At 39.7% G+C, this 13974-nt stretch overlaps 1 pseudogene; it reads right to left on the bottom strand.

The window, feature by feature from the left end:
- Positions 1 to 12784, bottom strand: part of LOC139532924 (ribonuclease 3-like) — a 57314-nt pseudogene extending 44530 nt beyond the window's left edge.
- Between the last annotated feature and the right edge of the window lie 1190 nt (positions 12785 to 13974).

The raw sequence follows: 13974 nt of genomic DNA, 5'->3' as shown, positions 1-13974 counted from the left end.
GCAGCTGGTGGCCACACCAGATACTGACTGTTACTTTTGATTTTGACCCTCCCCCCCTTTGTTCAGGGACGCATTATTTCATTTCTGTTTGTCACATGTCTGTGGAACTTGGTCAGTTTATGTCTCAGTTGTTGAATCGTGTTATGTTCATACAAATATTTACATGTTAAGTTTGCTGAAAATAAATGCAGTTGACAGTGAGAGGTGTCTTTTTTTGCTGAGTTAATATAAAAGCGATATTACTCTACATCTTCATTTGAGCCTCAAGATGCTAAAAAAATACATTATTTAGGCATTTTATTATATATGTGGGCGTTAAACCCCCTATAGCATACCCATGCAAGTGCATTAGCCTATGTGCACTTACCGTAAATCATTGAGAAAGCATAGGTCCTATATGTCTATTTCAGATAGCGATAGACAATGATGCACTGAATTCATTATCACACAGATGGCAGTGCCATGATTTGTGTTTTATCTTTTGATGATGTTTGCCAAGGACAAGTAGAGCTCAAGAAGATGGGCACGCATGTTCTCCGTACATGCGCCTAAATGCTGCATCGCAATATGACACAAGCACAAAAGCCTACCAGAGAAAATTCAGTTCATACACTTATTTTCATGATTTTTATATCATCACCGTCATCCTATTACGGTAGTTTAACGTCGAGTCAGGAAGCAAGTGCAGTTAGTGATTTTAATAATAATGATGATGAATGTAGAATGATACAAAACAAGATAAACATAACCCATACTGCCTGAAGAGTGATGCTAGGGAGTGCTAGATAAATGTGGAGTAATCAGGGTGGTGATGGGGTCCAGATGTGCCTCATGATGGGGCGCAGGTGTGCGTAATGAGTGTTGAAAGGTGTGCATAATGAAGGGTTGCCAGGACCGGAGTAGACATGACAGGTAGACCTAGACCGGCCAATGAACACCGCTTTGAAGATGCACGATTTGCATATTATGGCTAAACGTCGGCATTTGAAAATAAGTTGACAATATGAAACGCTTGACTGATTCCTCTGTTACAATTCAACGAAACACTAAGCTTTTAAGAAGTAGACAAGGCCTAATAAAATGTGACGTGGACTACGGGTGCCACCAATACGGTTACGCTTCAGTGCTGGTCTCAGATCACTTCAAAGTGGAGGTTTGATGTTTTGTTTCTTCATTGTCCCTTTTAATGTAGCCTAGACGTATCTTTCTCCAACGCTTGTCAGTCTGTCTTACACAATGCGCTTACATCTGTTAAACATAACATGCGCATGGTGCAAGATTGTAGCAGTCACTGCAATTCACCGTTTTTATTTAAATTACACCAAACAGACACATTATTTATATTAACTCTTAGTGATTCAATAGTTAATCATTACAATACTTTCTAAACTATGCTAGTATTTGTTGTTTGTCCATTATTAAATATTTATTATTGTCACGCGCTGACCATAGTTTGCTTTGCATGTTTATATGTTTTGTTTGGTCAGGGTGTGATCTGAGTGGGCATTCTATGTTGTATGTCTAGTTTGTCTGTTTCTGTGTTTGGCCTGATATGGTTCTCAATCAGAGGCAGGTGTTACTCGTTGTCTCTGATTGGGAACCATATTTAGGTAGCCTGTTTTGTCGTTGTGGGTGATTGTCTATGTGTAGTGTTTGTGTCAGCACGATTGTTCATTAGCTTCACGGTTGTCCCTTTGTTGTTTGTAGTGTTCAGTTTTTCCATTAAAAGGACGAACACTTACCACGCTGCGTATTGGTCGTTCGATCCTTCTCGCTTCTCCTCGTCAGATGAGGAGGACGAGGACAGCCGTGACAATTATATTGTGTTATTAGTAGCAATAATTAATTAATGGCACCATACAGGGTTCTATATGGAACACATTTTGGTTCAGTTAAGAATAACCCTGGGATTCTATATTTGCTTCAGTGAAATAGTGTAGGTCTATAAATGGAATAATTGCCAATTCATATGTGTATAAAAAGTGGCAATGCAAACAAATGACATTGGTAAACATGCTTGTTGTTCTTTTTTTGCTTTTCCATTTCATATCCATTACATTGATAATACTTTTAACTCTGGTACATCCAAAGTGAAAAACATAAGCAGCGTACACCATCAATGTTGACACATGCATTTGATAACTGTTATTCACAATTGCAGTATACAGACCTTGAAAACCCAAAATGTTTCCAGTACATAGATATGAGAGAAGTCTGATCATTTAAATACACATTACAGAGCAACGTGGCAAGGTCTTCATTCACACGTTCCTATAGCAAAGAAATTAAAATGTTTGAGCTTAAACAGAAATTCTCTCCACGTTGGCTCCAGACACTACCCTCCAGATTGATTGCCACTTTGAAAGTCAGCAGTTGATGGAGATTGGAGAAGGGTATGGCAAGCCTCTTAAAATTGTACTGCTTTATTGATGCCCTGAATATTCAAGATTTGCCTTGACAACCTTGTCGCCATTGCTTGACCCTCCGAAATGAAACAAAAACAAAACAGTGAATAGGGGGCGCTTAATTAAAGATATACTTCTCCTTAATGCAACCGCTGTGTCAGATTTCAAAAAAGCTTTATGGTAAAAGCACACCATGCAATAATCTGAGTACAGCGCTCAGCCACCATACAGATACCCGCCATGTTGTGGAGTCAACAAAAGTCAGAAATAGCATTATAAATATTCTCTTACCTTTGATGATCTTCATCGGAATGTACTCCCAGGAATCCCAGTTCCACAATACATTTTTGTTTTGTTCGATAAAGTCCATAATTTATGTCCAAATACCTCCTTTTCGCGAGCAAGTCCAGACGAAAAGTCAAAAAAGTTATATTAAAGTTCGTAGAAACATGTCAAAAACGATGTACTTAATCAATCTTTAGGATGTTTTTATCATAAATCTTCAATAATGTTTAAACTGGACAATTCCTTTGTCTTTAGAAATGAAAAGGAACAGAGCTCGCTCTCACGGCCGCGTGCGAGACTTGGCTTATGGCTTTCTGCCAGACCCCTGGTTCAAACAGCTCTTATTTGCTCCCCCTTCACAGTAGAAGCCTGAAACGAGGTTCTAAAGACTGTTGACATCTAGTGGAAGCCTTAGGAAGTGCAATTGGACCAAATTTTACACTGCATATTGGATAGGCAAATACTTGAAAACCTACAAACCTTAGATTTCCCACTTCCTGGTTGGATTTTTTATCAGGTTTTTGCCTGTCATATGAGTTCTGTTATACTCACAGACATCATTCAAACAGTTGAAGTTTCTAAAGAGTGTTTTCTATCCAGATCTACTAATAATATGCATATCTTAGCTTCTGGGCCTGAGTAGCAGGCAGTTTACTCTGGGCACCTTATTCATCCAAGCTACTCAATACTGCCCCCCCAGCCATAAGAAGTTAATGTGATAGTAAACAGTTATGTTGTTCAATAGGCAGGTACACTATTGGTTAGAGAGGTGAGCCAGCAACCGGAAGGTTGCCAGTTTGAATCCCGGGTCTGGCGGAAAGTTAGCTGGCAACCGGAGGGTTGCTGGTATCAAATCCGTAATGCCAGTGCCTGCACCCAGTGTGGCAACCTCCCGCACCTCTCCAAAACCTATATGTGTTTTTTTTGGAGGGGTTGGGTCCCAGGTCTCTCCTGCCTAATCCTGCAGACAGGAGGCTCAATCCTCATTGCTACAGATGTAGTGTACATCCTATTCCCCATATAGTGCACTACTTTCAACCAGAACCCTATGGGAAGGAGTCCTGGTCAAAACTAGTGCACTATATAGAGAAAAGCATGCCATTTAGGACTCGACCCTTAGAGTTGAGTGTGTGAACCGGCCCGTGTAATAAGAGCACTCTGATGGATTACAGTAAACCAAGAGAAGCAGAGGAAAACCCTGCAGATACCATGTGTAATGTCCTGTAAAACACAGTTCATCTTTTTCTGGGTTGAACATACAGTATATAACTTCCACATTTCATGGGATTAAAAACTAAGTTCTCATTCCCTAAGAGCACTCTGATAGATTGCAGTGAACCAAAACAGGCAGAGGAAAGCCTTGCAGATACCATGTGTAAAATACAGTTCATCTTTTTCTGGGTTGAACATACAGTATATAACTTCCACGTTCCCCATGGGGCCTGGTCAAAAGTAGTGAACCACAAAGGGGATATTGTGCCATTTGGAAAGCAGCCTGTGGATCCACAGTCATCCTCCCTTAGATTACTCTCCAGTCAACAGAGGGGCTATTGCATGTGCCCTGACATGCAAACCTTTCAAACATCACCCAGTCCGAAATGAAGATACCTCAAATGTTTGTTTATTATTTTGATTTTACTTCCCCTTAACCCGGGAAGTCCTATTGAGGTCAGAAGAGGTCTTTCACAACAGATGTACACTATTGCACGTCAAAGGCCTGTCACTAAAACCATCATCAAATCGTTCAAACATAACCCAAGTAAGAAACGTATTATTGTCTCTCAATACTCAGACTCCGTGTTAGCTCCTTGTGTTAAAATCCTATAACACTGATTGATTGGACTCCAACAAGTGGCACATTTCTCATCAGCTTTATGACCCTTTAAAACCAATTTAGCTCAATGTCATATCTCTTCTCCTCCTCAGTGTTACTTAGCCAAGTTATACAGCATTAGCCCCATCCCCAGACTATATTGTATTTACTGGTTAAATACAGCATTGATAAGCTCAGACAATACACTCTGCCACAATATACGCATACCAGACAATTGTGTTTTACAATTAAATACAGACAGCATTGATAAGCTCAGACAATACGCACTGCCGAGGCCAAGCATCATGTTTTGTGTAGAGGTACATAGCACCTGTTTCAAAGAGAAGTTATTGACTGTGGTATGCAGTACAATGAGCATGGTAGACAGCGCATTATTTGTGTCTGATTCTGAATGCTAAACTATATACAGGCATCAGACCTTACTAGTCAGGCAAATGTTAGAATGTGTCCTAAATTGTTCCCAGTTTCCTATCTTCCCTGGTCAAACGTGTGCACTATATAGGGAAAAGGTTGCCATTTGAGGTGCACTCTTAGTCTGTCACTCCAAAATGTTTGTCAATCACTCCAAAATGTGTGGTCAGGGTTAGGTTAGCAAATATCTGGTAACGCTCCCCTAATTGCCCTGTTTTCCAGAAATCCTGTTTGGAAGATTCCTGCAATCATGAGGGAATACGCAGCAAATCCGGGAATCCTCCATCCAGGATTTCTGGAAAGTTACCAGCATTTTACCACCCTAGTCATGGTCTTGGTTTGAAGGTCTATTTAATAAGTTGTGGAGTTTGACCATGAACCCTATGGCTACCCTCTTCATACCAATGTCAATATGCTTGTAATGCATGAAAAACACACTCGTAAACCATGACTTGAGGCTTTAGCTACGGCTGGACCAACAAACTACGAAACGTGGGTTTTCAAGGTGGTAATGCTTCAACTATGTGATGTGTGGGTGTTCATACGTACTGACTTTACCCTGTAAGCTTGCCTGTCTAATTCAGATGAGTACGTCTGGTGTTTGCATAATGTGTACCCCCCTCAGGCACATTATGACATTTCATACAGTATAATGTCTCAGGGTACGTAAAGTACACTGTTTACTGACTGTCTTCCCTGCTGTTTAACAATCATGCGATGTATGAAGCTATAGTATGTGAATGATATGTTCTGCATGTTCATATACCCATATGCTGTGGATGTTCTATTACATATGTTCAGATTTCATAAGGGTTACAGTGTGTGCAATCCTGAAAGATCAGAGTTTTGTGCAGAGATGCACGTACACACCCAGAGAGTAAAACTGGTTGAAAGGATGCACACACACAGTTGATATCTTCTTCCAAATCTAACCATTAGATGAAGGAATCCTTTTTATGTTGGAAGAATGAGACTTTGTTCAGTATAAATAGCTCGGATTAATTAGCTACCAGTCTAACATGCTCATGTTCCTGAGCTAGCATAACAGCAACGTTTAGCCAAAGTGCGTTGGCCCTTCAGGATAACAATACGTTGAGTCAAAAGACCCACACATCAAACTCTCAGGAGCTATGTAACGAACATAACAATCCTGTCCCGTTGGCTTCTAATTTACTGACCCAATACTATCTATTAACCAAAGTAGTCAGAATGTGATCCTGCAGCCTACAGCTCAATCCACACAGAAAGCATTAAGGGGAAGTGATCAGTATTGCCTGTTAGTTCATTTATTCAAGAACATATATAATATTGCTATTATAATACAATGAGTTTCATATTATAGACATATTTAAGATTAGATAAGATCATATCTGAGCCACTACGTACGAGCCGCCGCCAATGGAACCGGGGGTGCCTAAGCCGGCTTGTCGGCCTGTCATGCCATAGCTGGCTCGAGAGGTTTCCTTGCCCCGGTTTGCACGGCAGGTTCCCATCCCACTTCATGCTTCAGCCGGCTCGTTGGGCTTTTTTGTTTTGTTGGTGATGTCGGGCTTGGATTCCGCCGCCGATGGAACCAGGGGTGCGCCTAAGCTGGCTCGTTGGGCTGTCATGCCCTAGCAGGCTCAATAGGTTTCCTTGCTCCGGTTGGCTCGGCAGGTTCCCGTCTCACGTCATGCTTCCTCTGGCCCACGGGGCTTCTACGCCGCAGCATGATCGTCAGGCTGTCATGCCTCGGCCGGCCCGTCTGTCTCGCCCAGGTTTGGATGATAGGTGGTCGTCGTAAGGAAGAGTGGACCAAAGCTCAGCGTGGAAAGTATTCATGATCTTAATTAGTCAAGAATACCTCAAACAAAAATAACGAATACAAAAACGAAAGTGAACAGTTCCGTCAGGCACAGATACTAAACGGAAAACAACACCCCACAAAACCCAAATGGAAAATGACAGCTTATATATGATCCCCAATCAGAGACAACGATAGACAGCTGCCTCTGATTGGGAACCACACTGGGCAAAAACAACAATGAAATAGACAACATAGAATACCCACCCCAAATCACACCCTGACCTAACCAAATAGAGAAATAAAAAGGCTCTCTAAGGTCAGGGTGTGACAATCACATGTGTTCTATGCGTGCAAACATTTTAAATCCCATTCGGAGGAAGTATTTTAGAATAGTTTCGACGCAATATTTATAAACGATACCCCAGGAACGAAATTGGATAACCCTGCTGTAGGGTTATAAAGCCTTATTTACATGTTTCCCAAGATGCATTTCAAGTTAATTTTAGAGTTACCAGTACCAGTGATGGAGTTATTGCATTTATTCATTTTCAGTCCTGTAGCCTTCACCAAGTGAGCTTCTATGTGCATATGTTTTCATTCAATTTAAATTCTTTAAGCAATATACATTTCATATGGCCTTCTTTTGAGGGACTCACTTTACTATTATACAGTGGTCTGAAACTCATAGTTAAATCACCCATAGTTAAATCAGTCTGCAAGCCAGCATAATGTGACTGGCTTGCAGACTGATTTGTAATAGTGATGGGAAGTTCTGCTTTGACTCTGATCTTTTCGACTCGTTGAGTCAAAATAAATATTTTGACTAATTTGTTCATTTGTTCATTTGAGACAGTAATGCCCAGAGCACGCAGGACCCCCCCCACCGGTGAACGATGAACTGAAAAATAGAAATAGTCATGATTCTATGAACCTCTTGTTCACATGTCATTCACCTCGGCCTTGTCATTTGTGACTAAGACTTGTAAACATGTGCTTTAATGGACAGATTGAAATTTACTGGGCGGGAGGGGTTGGTCCAACTCAAATGTACTAATATTTTCACATGACCCTCCCCTTGTACTGTAAAATAAGTAGAACCTCCTCCCCTCGTAGAAATACCTCAAAATAATGATTTCCTACCCTGGAAGCCTGTGTTTCAGACATAAGGAAGTGAATGGCAACACATTTATTACTTTTAATCTCAGACAAAACAGAGATGCTAGTTCTTGGTCCCAAGAATCAAATAGATCTGCTGTTTGATCTGACAATTAATTTTGATGGTTGTACAGTAGTCTCAAATAAAACTGCAATGGACCTCGGCGTTACTCTGGAACCTGATCTCTCAACGGCAGCTTTTTTCCATCTCTGTAACATTGCAAAAATCTGAAACTGTTTGTCCCAAAATTCTGCAGAAAAATGAATCCACGCTTTTGTCACTTCTAGATTAGACTACTGCAATTCTCTACTCATCGAGCTGCCCGTATAAAGTACAAAATGAACTCCAGTTAGTGCTAAATACGGCTGCTAGAATCTTGACTAGAACCAAAACATGTGATCATATTACTCCAGAGCTAGCCTCTCTACACTGGCTTCCTGTTAATGCTAGGGCTGATTTCAAGGTTTTACTGCTAACCTACAAAGAATTAAATGGAATTGTTCCTACCTATCTCTCCGATTTGATTCTGCCATTACATACCTACACATATGCAACGGTCACAAGACTCAGGCCTCCTTATTGTCCCTAGAATTTCAAAGAAAACAGCTGGAGCAAGGGTGCGAAGGTGAACGACAAGGCTGGAGTGACAAACCACCCTTGATATCTCTGCCTGGTCTGCTCCCCTCTCTCACCACAGGGATTCTCTGCCTCTGACCCTATTACGGGGGCTGAGTCACTGACTTACTAGTGCTTTACCATGCCGTCCCTAAGAGGGGTGTGACACGTCTTGCCAGGCTTTTTGCTAAAGAAAACAATATACTCCTTACCTCTATTAGGGCAATACGTAAGACCTTTAAACCCACTAGAACATTGTTCAACTTGCCAGGTAGAGGACGCAAGTGCACAGTGCCTTCAGAAAGTATTCACACCCCTCAGCATTTTCCACATTTTGTTGTTTTAACACACCTGGATCGTGCAACATTTCGTCAATATTATTTTCCAAATTCTTCAATCTCTGTTATTGGTTGTTGACAGTAGTGAAAAAAGTACCCAATTGTCATACTTGAGTAAAAGTAAAGATGCCTTAAAAGAAAATTACTCAAGTAAAAGTTAGTTAACCAGTAAAATACTACTTGAGTAAGTCTTATGTATATTTAAAACCAAATACTTTAAGTATCAAAAGTAAATGTAATTGCAAAAATATACTTAAGCTTTTTACATGTACCAACAAACAGGTGTGATCATTCTACAGTGGTCTCTGCAGCATACACTCCAACCGGTGTGATTAGAATACTTATTTATAACTTCCAGTTTCGATTGACGCAACAGTCAGCACTTGAGCTAGCCACACTGTTTTTTCACATAAACATTTTGTACAAACACAGTCCTTACAAAGTTATGTCCAGAATGTGAGCAGTTTATTTTTGGATGCAATGTTCAGACATTCACAGAAGTATCTACAGCATAACACAATCATCTAAACCGGAAAATGTAGGCTACATTAGTCCCAGCGCTGACTGAGGAAAGATTGAAGTTACACAAGCGGTCATATTTAGATAACTCTCGACTGACAGAAATCAAAATATGAATTAGCTAATATCAAATACTATTTATAATTAATCACATCACGGGTAAGCTCAACATTGATCAAAATAATTGAGTAAAACACTTCCTATAAATCGAAAGTAATTCGACGATGGGTAGTTTGGGCACGCTGCCATGTTTTTTTTTCCGTCAATCAAAGATAATAAAAAGAGACAAGATGAGTTTGTTCTGTTTGCAGTGTGTCGTCTACAATCATTAATGGGGGGCGCTGTTTTCACTTTGGGAAAAAATCGTGCCCAAATTAAACGGCCTCGTACTCTGTTCTAGACCATACGATATGCATATTATTATGCATTATTATTATTACTATTGGATAGAAAACACTCTGAAGTTTCTAAAACTTTTTGAATTATATCTGTGAGTAAAACAGAACTCATTTGGCAGCAAACTTCCAAACAGGAAGAGAAAATTCTGAAAATGGGGCTCTGTGTCAGGCCTCTGTGTCAGGTCTATTCAATTGCCTTTTATTTATGGATCTGTATGCACTTCATACGCCTTCCACTAGATGTCAACAGGCAGCAGTATGTTGAATGGGGTGTCTAGCTTGATGTGAGACCGAATGAGAGCTTTTGGAGTGACAGGTCCACCCTATTGGCAGTATTTAGCCGCGCACCAGGGAACCCCACATTGTCTTCTGAAATGCGTTAGGTATACACGACGAAATGCTCCGTCTTGGAATTTATTGGATACATATGAGAAAAACATCATAAAGATGGATTTTCAACCGAGTTTGACCAGTTTATTCGACGTTTATTGTGACTTTTGGAATTTTTCGTTCCATGCGCCAAGAGTTGATGGACATGTTCGCGCCACAATGCTAGCCAAAGTTGCTAATTCGATAGAAGAAATGGACATTCTAAAACAAAACAACGATTTATTGTGGAAATAGGACTCCTTGCACTACATTCTGATGGAAGATCATCAAAGGTAAGAGAATATTTATGATGTTATTTCGTATTTTTTTGGTATATGTTGGCTCCAACATGGCGGAGAATTGCTGTACTTTGTACTAAAGTTATTTTTTTTAAATCTAACACAGCGGTTGCATTAAGAACCAGTGTATCTTTCATTTGCTGTACAACATGTATTTTTTAGTAAAGATTATGATGAGTTTTTTGGTTAGATTACGTGACTGTCCAAAATTTCTCCGGACAATTTGGTGCATTCTGGCACCGTATTCACAATGTAAAACCAGGATTTGTAGCTATAAATATGCACATTTTCGAACAAAACATAAATGTATTGTACAACATGATGTTATAAGACTGTCATCTGATGAAGTTGTTCAAAGTTTAGTGATTCATTTTTTGTGGGTTTTGTGAAAGCTATGTTGGCGGTGGAAAAATGGCGTTGTGTTTTTGGATATTGTGGTGCGCTAACATAAATATATGTTGTGTTTTCGCTGTAAAACACTTAAAAAATCGGAAATATTGGCTGGATTCACAAGATGTTTATCTTTAATTTGCTGTACAACATGTATTTTTCATAAATGTTTTATGATGAGTATTTAGGTATTTCATGTTGCTCTCTGTAATTATTCTGGCTGTTTTGGTGCTATTTTTGACGGTGGCTGCAATGTAAAACTACAATTTATACCTATAAATATGCACATTTTCGAACAAAACATAAATGTATTGTATAACATGATGTTATAAGACTGTCATCTGATGAAGTTGTTCAAAGGTTAGTGATTCATTTTATCTCTATTTGTGGGTTTTGTGAAAGCTATGTTGGCGGTGAAAACATGGCGTTGTGTGTTTGGCTATTGTGGTGAGCTAACATAAATATATATTGTGTTTTCACTGTAAAACATTTAAAAAATCGGACATGTTGGCTGGATTCACAAGATGTTTATATTTCATTTGCTGTATTGGACTTGTTAATGTGTGGAAGTTAAATATTTCCCAAAAATATTTTTTAATTTCGCGCGCTGCGAAGTTTCTCGTGCTGCCTTCGCGAGAAAGGTTCATTTCTGTACTTCATTTCAAAAGATGAGTGAACCATTCCTTCACCTCATTATAACATCTTTGGTCTGACAGACATTTACGTGACACCCAGAATGCATTGTGTAATGTCAAAAAACACGGCGCTACACATAGCTGGCAAATAGCTTAGCATCAGCTCATTATAATCAGTACAACCTTCAAAAAAATATTTTAAACACATCATACGTGTCCACTAGTATCTATGCAAGCATTGGAATCCATGATTTGTCACCAGAACTTGAAAACATGTGAATAAAACTGTAAATACATTGTGCTCCATACTTACATACACTACCGTTTAAAAGTTCGGGGTCACATAAAAATGTCCTTGTTTTTGAAAGAAAAGCACATTTTTTGTCCATTAAAATAACAACAAATTGATCAGAAATACAGTGTATACATTGCTAATGTTGTAAATGACTGTTCTAGCTGGAAACGGCTGATTTTTTTAATGGAAAATCTTACAGTGGCTTGCGGAAGTATTCACCCCCATTCGCATTTTTCCAATTTTGTTGCCTTACAACCTGGAATTAAAATAGATTTTGGGGGGTTTGTATCATTTGATTTACACAACATGCCTACCACTTTGAAGATGCAAAATATTTTTATTGTGAAACAAACAAGAAAAAAGACAAGAACACTGAACTTGAGCGTGCATAACTATTCATCCCCCAAAATTAATACTTTGTAGAGCCACCTTTTGCAGCAATTACAGCTGCAAGTCTCTTGGGGTATGTCCCTATTGGCTTGGCACATCTAGCCACCGGGATTTTTGCCCATTCTTCAAGACAAAACTGCTCCAGCTCCTTCAAGTTGGATGGGTTCTGCTGGTGTACAGCAATCTTTAAGTCATACCACAGATTCTCAATTGGATTGAGGTCTGGGCTTTGACTAGGCCATTCCAAGACATTTAAACTTTTCCCCTTAAACCACTCGATGGTTGCTTTAGCAGTATGCTTAGAGACATTGTCCTGCTGGAAGGTGAACCTCCATCCCAGTCTCAAATCTCTGGAAAACTGAAACTGGTTTCCCTCAAGAATGTCCCTGTATTTACGCCATCCATCATTCCTTCAATTCTGACCAGTTTCCCAGTCCCTGCCGATGAAAAACATCCCCACAGCATGATGCTGCCACCACCATGCTTCACTGTGGGGATGTGATCTCGGGGTGATGACAGGTGTTGGGTTTCCGCCAGCCATAGCGTTTTCGTTGATGGCCAAAAAGCTAAATTTTTGTCTCATCTGACCAGAGTACCTTCTGGGTACTCATCTCCACAACTTTGTCCCTGACCTGTTTGGAGAGCTCCTTTGTCTTCATAGTTCCGCTTGCTTGGTGGTGCCCCTTGCTTGGTGGTATTGCAGACTCTGGGGCCTTTCAGAAAAGGTGTATATATACTGAGATCATGTGACACTTAGAATGCACACAGGCAGACTTTATTTAACTTCTTATGGCTGGGTGGCAGTTTTAAGTAGCTTGGATGAAAAGGTGCCCAGAGTAAACAGCCTGCTACTCAGGCTCAGAGGCTAAGATATGCATAGTATTAGTACATTTGGATAGAAAACACTCTGAAGTTTCTAAAACTGTTTGAATGATGTCTGTGAGTATAACAGAACTCATATGGCAGGCAAAAACCTGAGAAAAAATCCAACCAGGAAGTGGGAAATCTGAGGTTTGTAGGTTTGCCTATCCAATATACAGTGGGATATTGGTCATATTGCACTTGCTAAGGCTTCCACTAGATGTCAACAGCCTTTAGAACCTTGTTTGATGCTTCTACTGTGAAGAATGAGGGAAGGAGAGCTCTTTGAGTCAGGTGTCTGGCATGAGCTGAACATGCCAGATGAACATGCCAGAGCGACCTGAACATGCCAGAGCGACCTGCTTTCCATTGCATTTCTGAAGTCAAAGGATTTCTCCGGTTGAAACATTATTGATGATTTATGTTAAAAACATCCTAAAGATTGATTCTTTACATCGCTTGACATGTTTCTACGAACTGTAATGGAATTGTTTTACTTTTCGTCTGACCTGTGCGTCATGAATTTGGATTACTGGACTGAACACGCGAACAAAATTATGGTATTTGGACATAAATGATGGACTATATCGAACAAAACAAACATTTATTGTGGAACTGGGATTCCTGGAAGTACATTCTGATGAAGATCATCAAAGGTAAGTGCATATTTATAATGCTATTTCTGACTTCTGTTGACTCCAAAACATGGCGGATATCTTTATGGCTTATTTGGGCTCGAGCGATGTACTCAGATTATAGCATGGTGTGCTTTTAAAAAAAACTTTACGGAACTCTGACACAACAGTTGCATTAAGGAGAAGTTTATCTAAAGTTCCATGTTTAATACTTGTATATTTTATCAATGATTATTATGAGTATTTCTGTAAATGGATGTGGCTCTCTGCAAAATCACAGGATGTTTTGGAGGCAAAACATTACTGAACATAACGAGCCAATGTAAACTAAGATTTTTGGATATAAATATGAA

The sequence above is a fragment of the Salvelinus alpinus genome, chromosome 10, assembly GCF_045679555.1.
Source record: "Salvelinus alpinus chromosome 10, SLU_Salpinus.1, whole genome shotgun sequence".
Lineage (NCBI taxonomy): Eukaryota > Metazoa > Chordata > Actinopteri > Salmoniformes > Salmonidae > Salvelinus > Salvelinus alpinus.
Note: the sequence above shows the minus strand (reverse complement) of the source record. Positions and strands in the feature narration are given on the sequence as shown.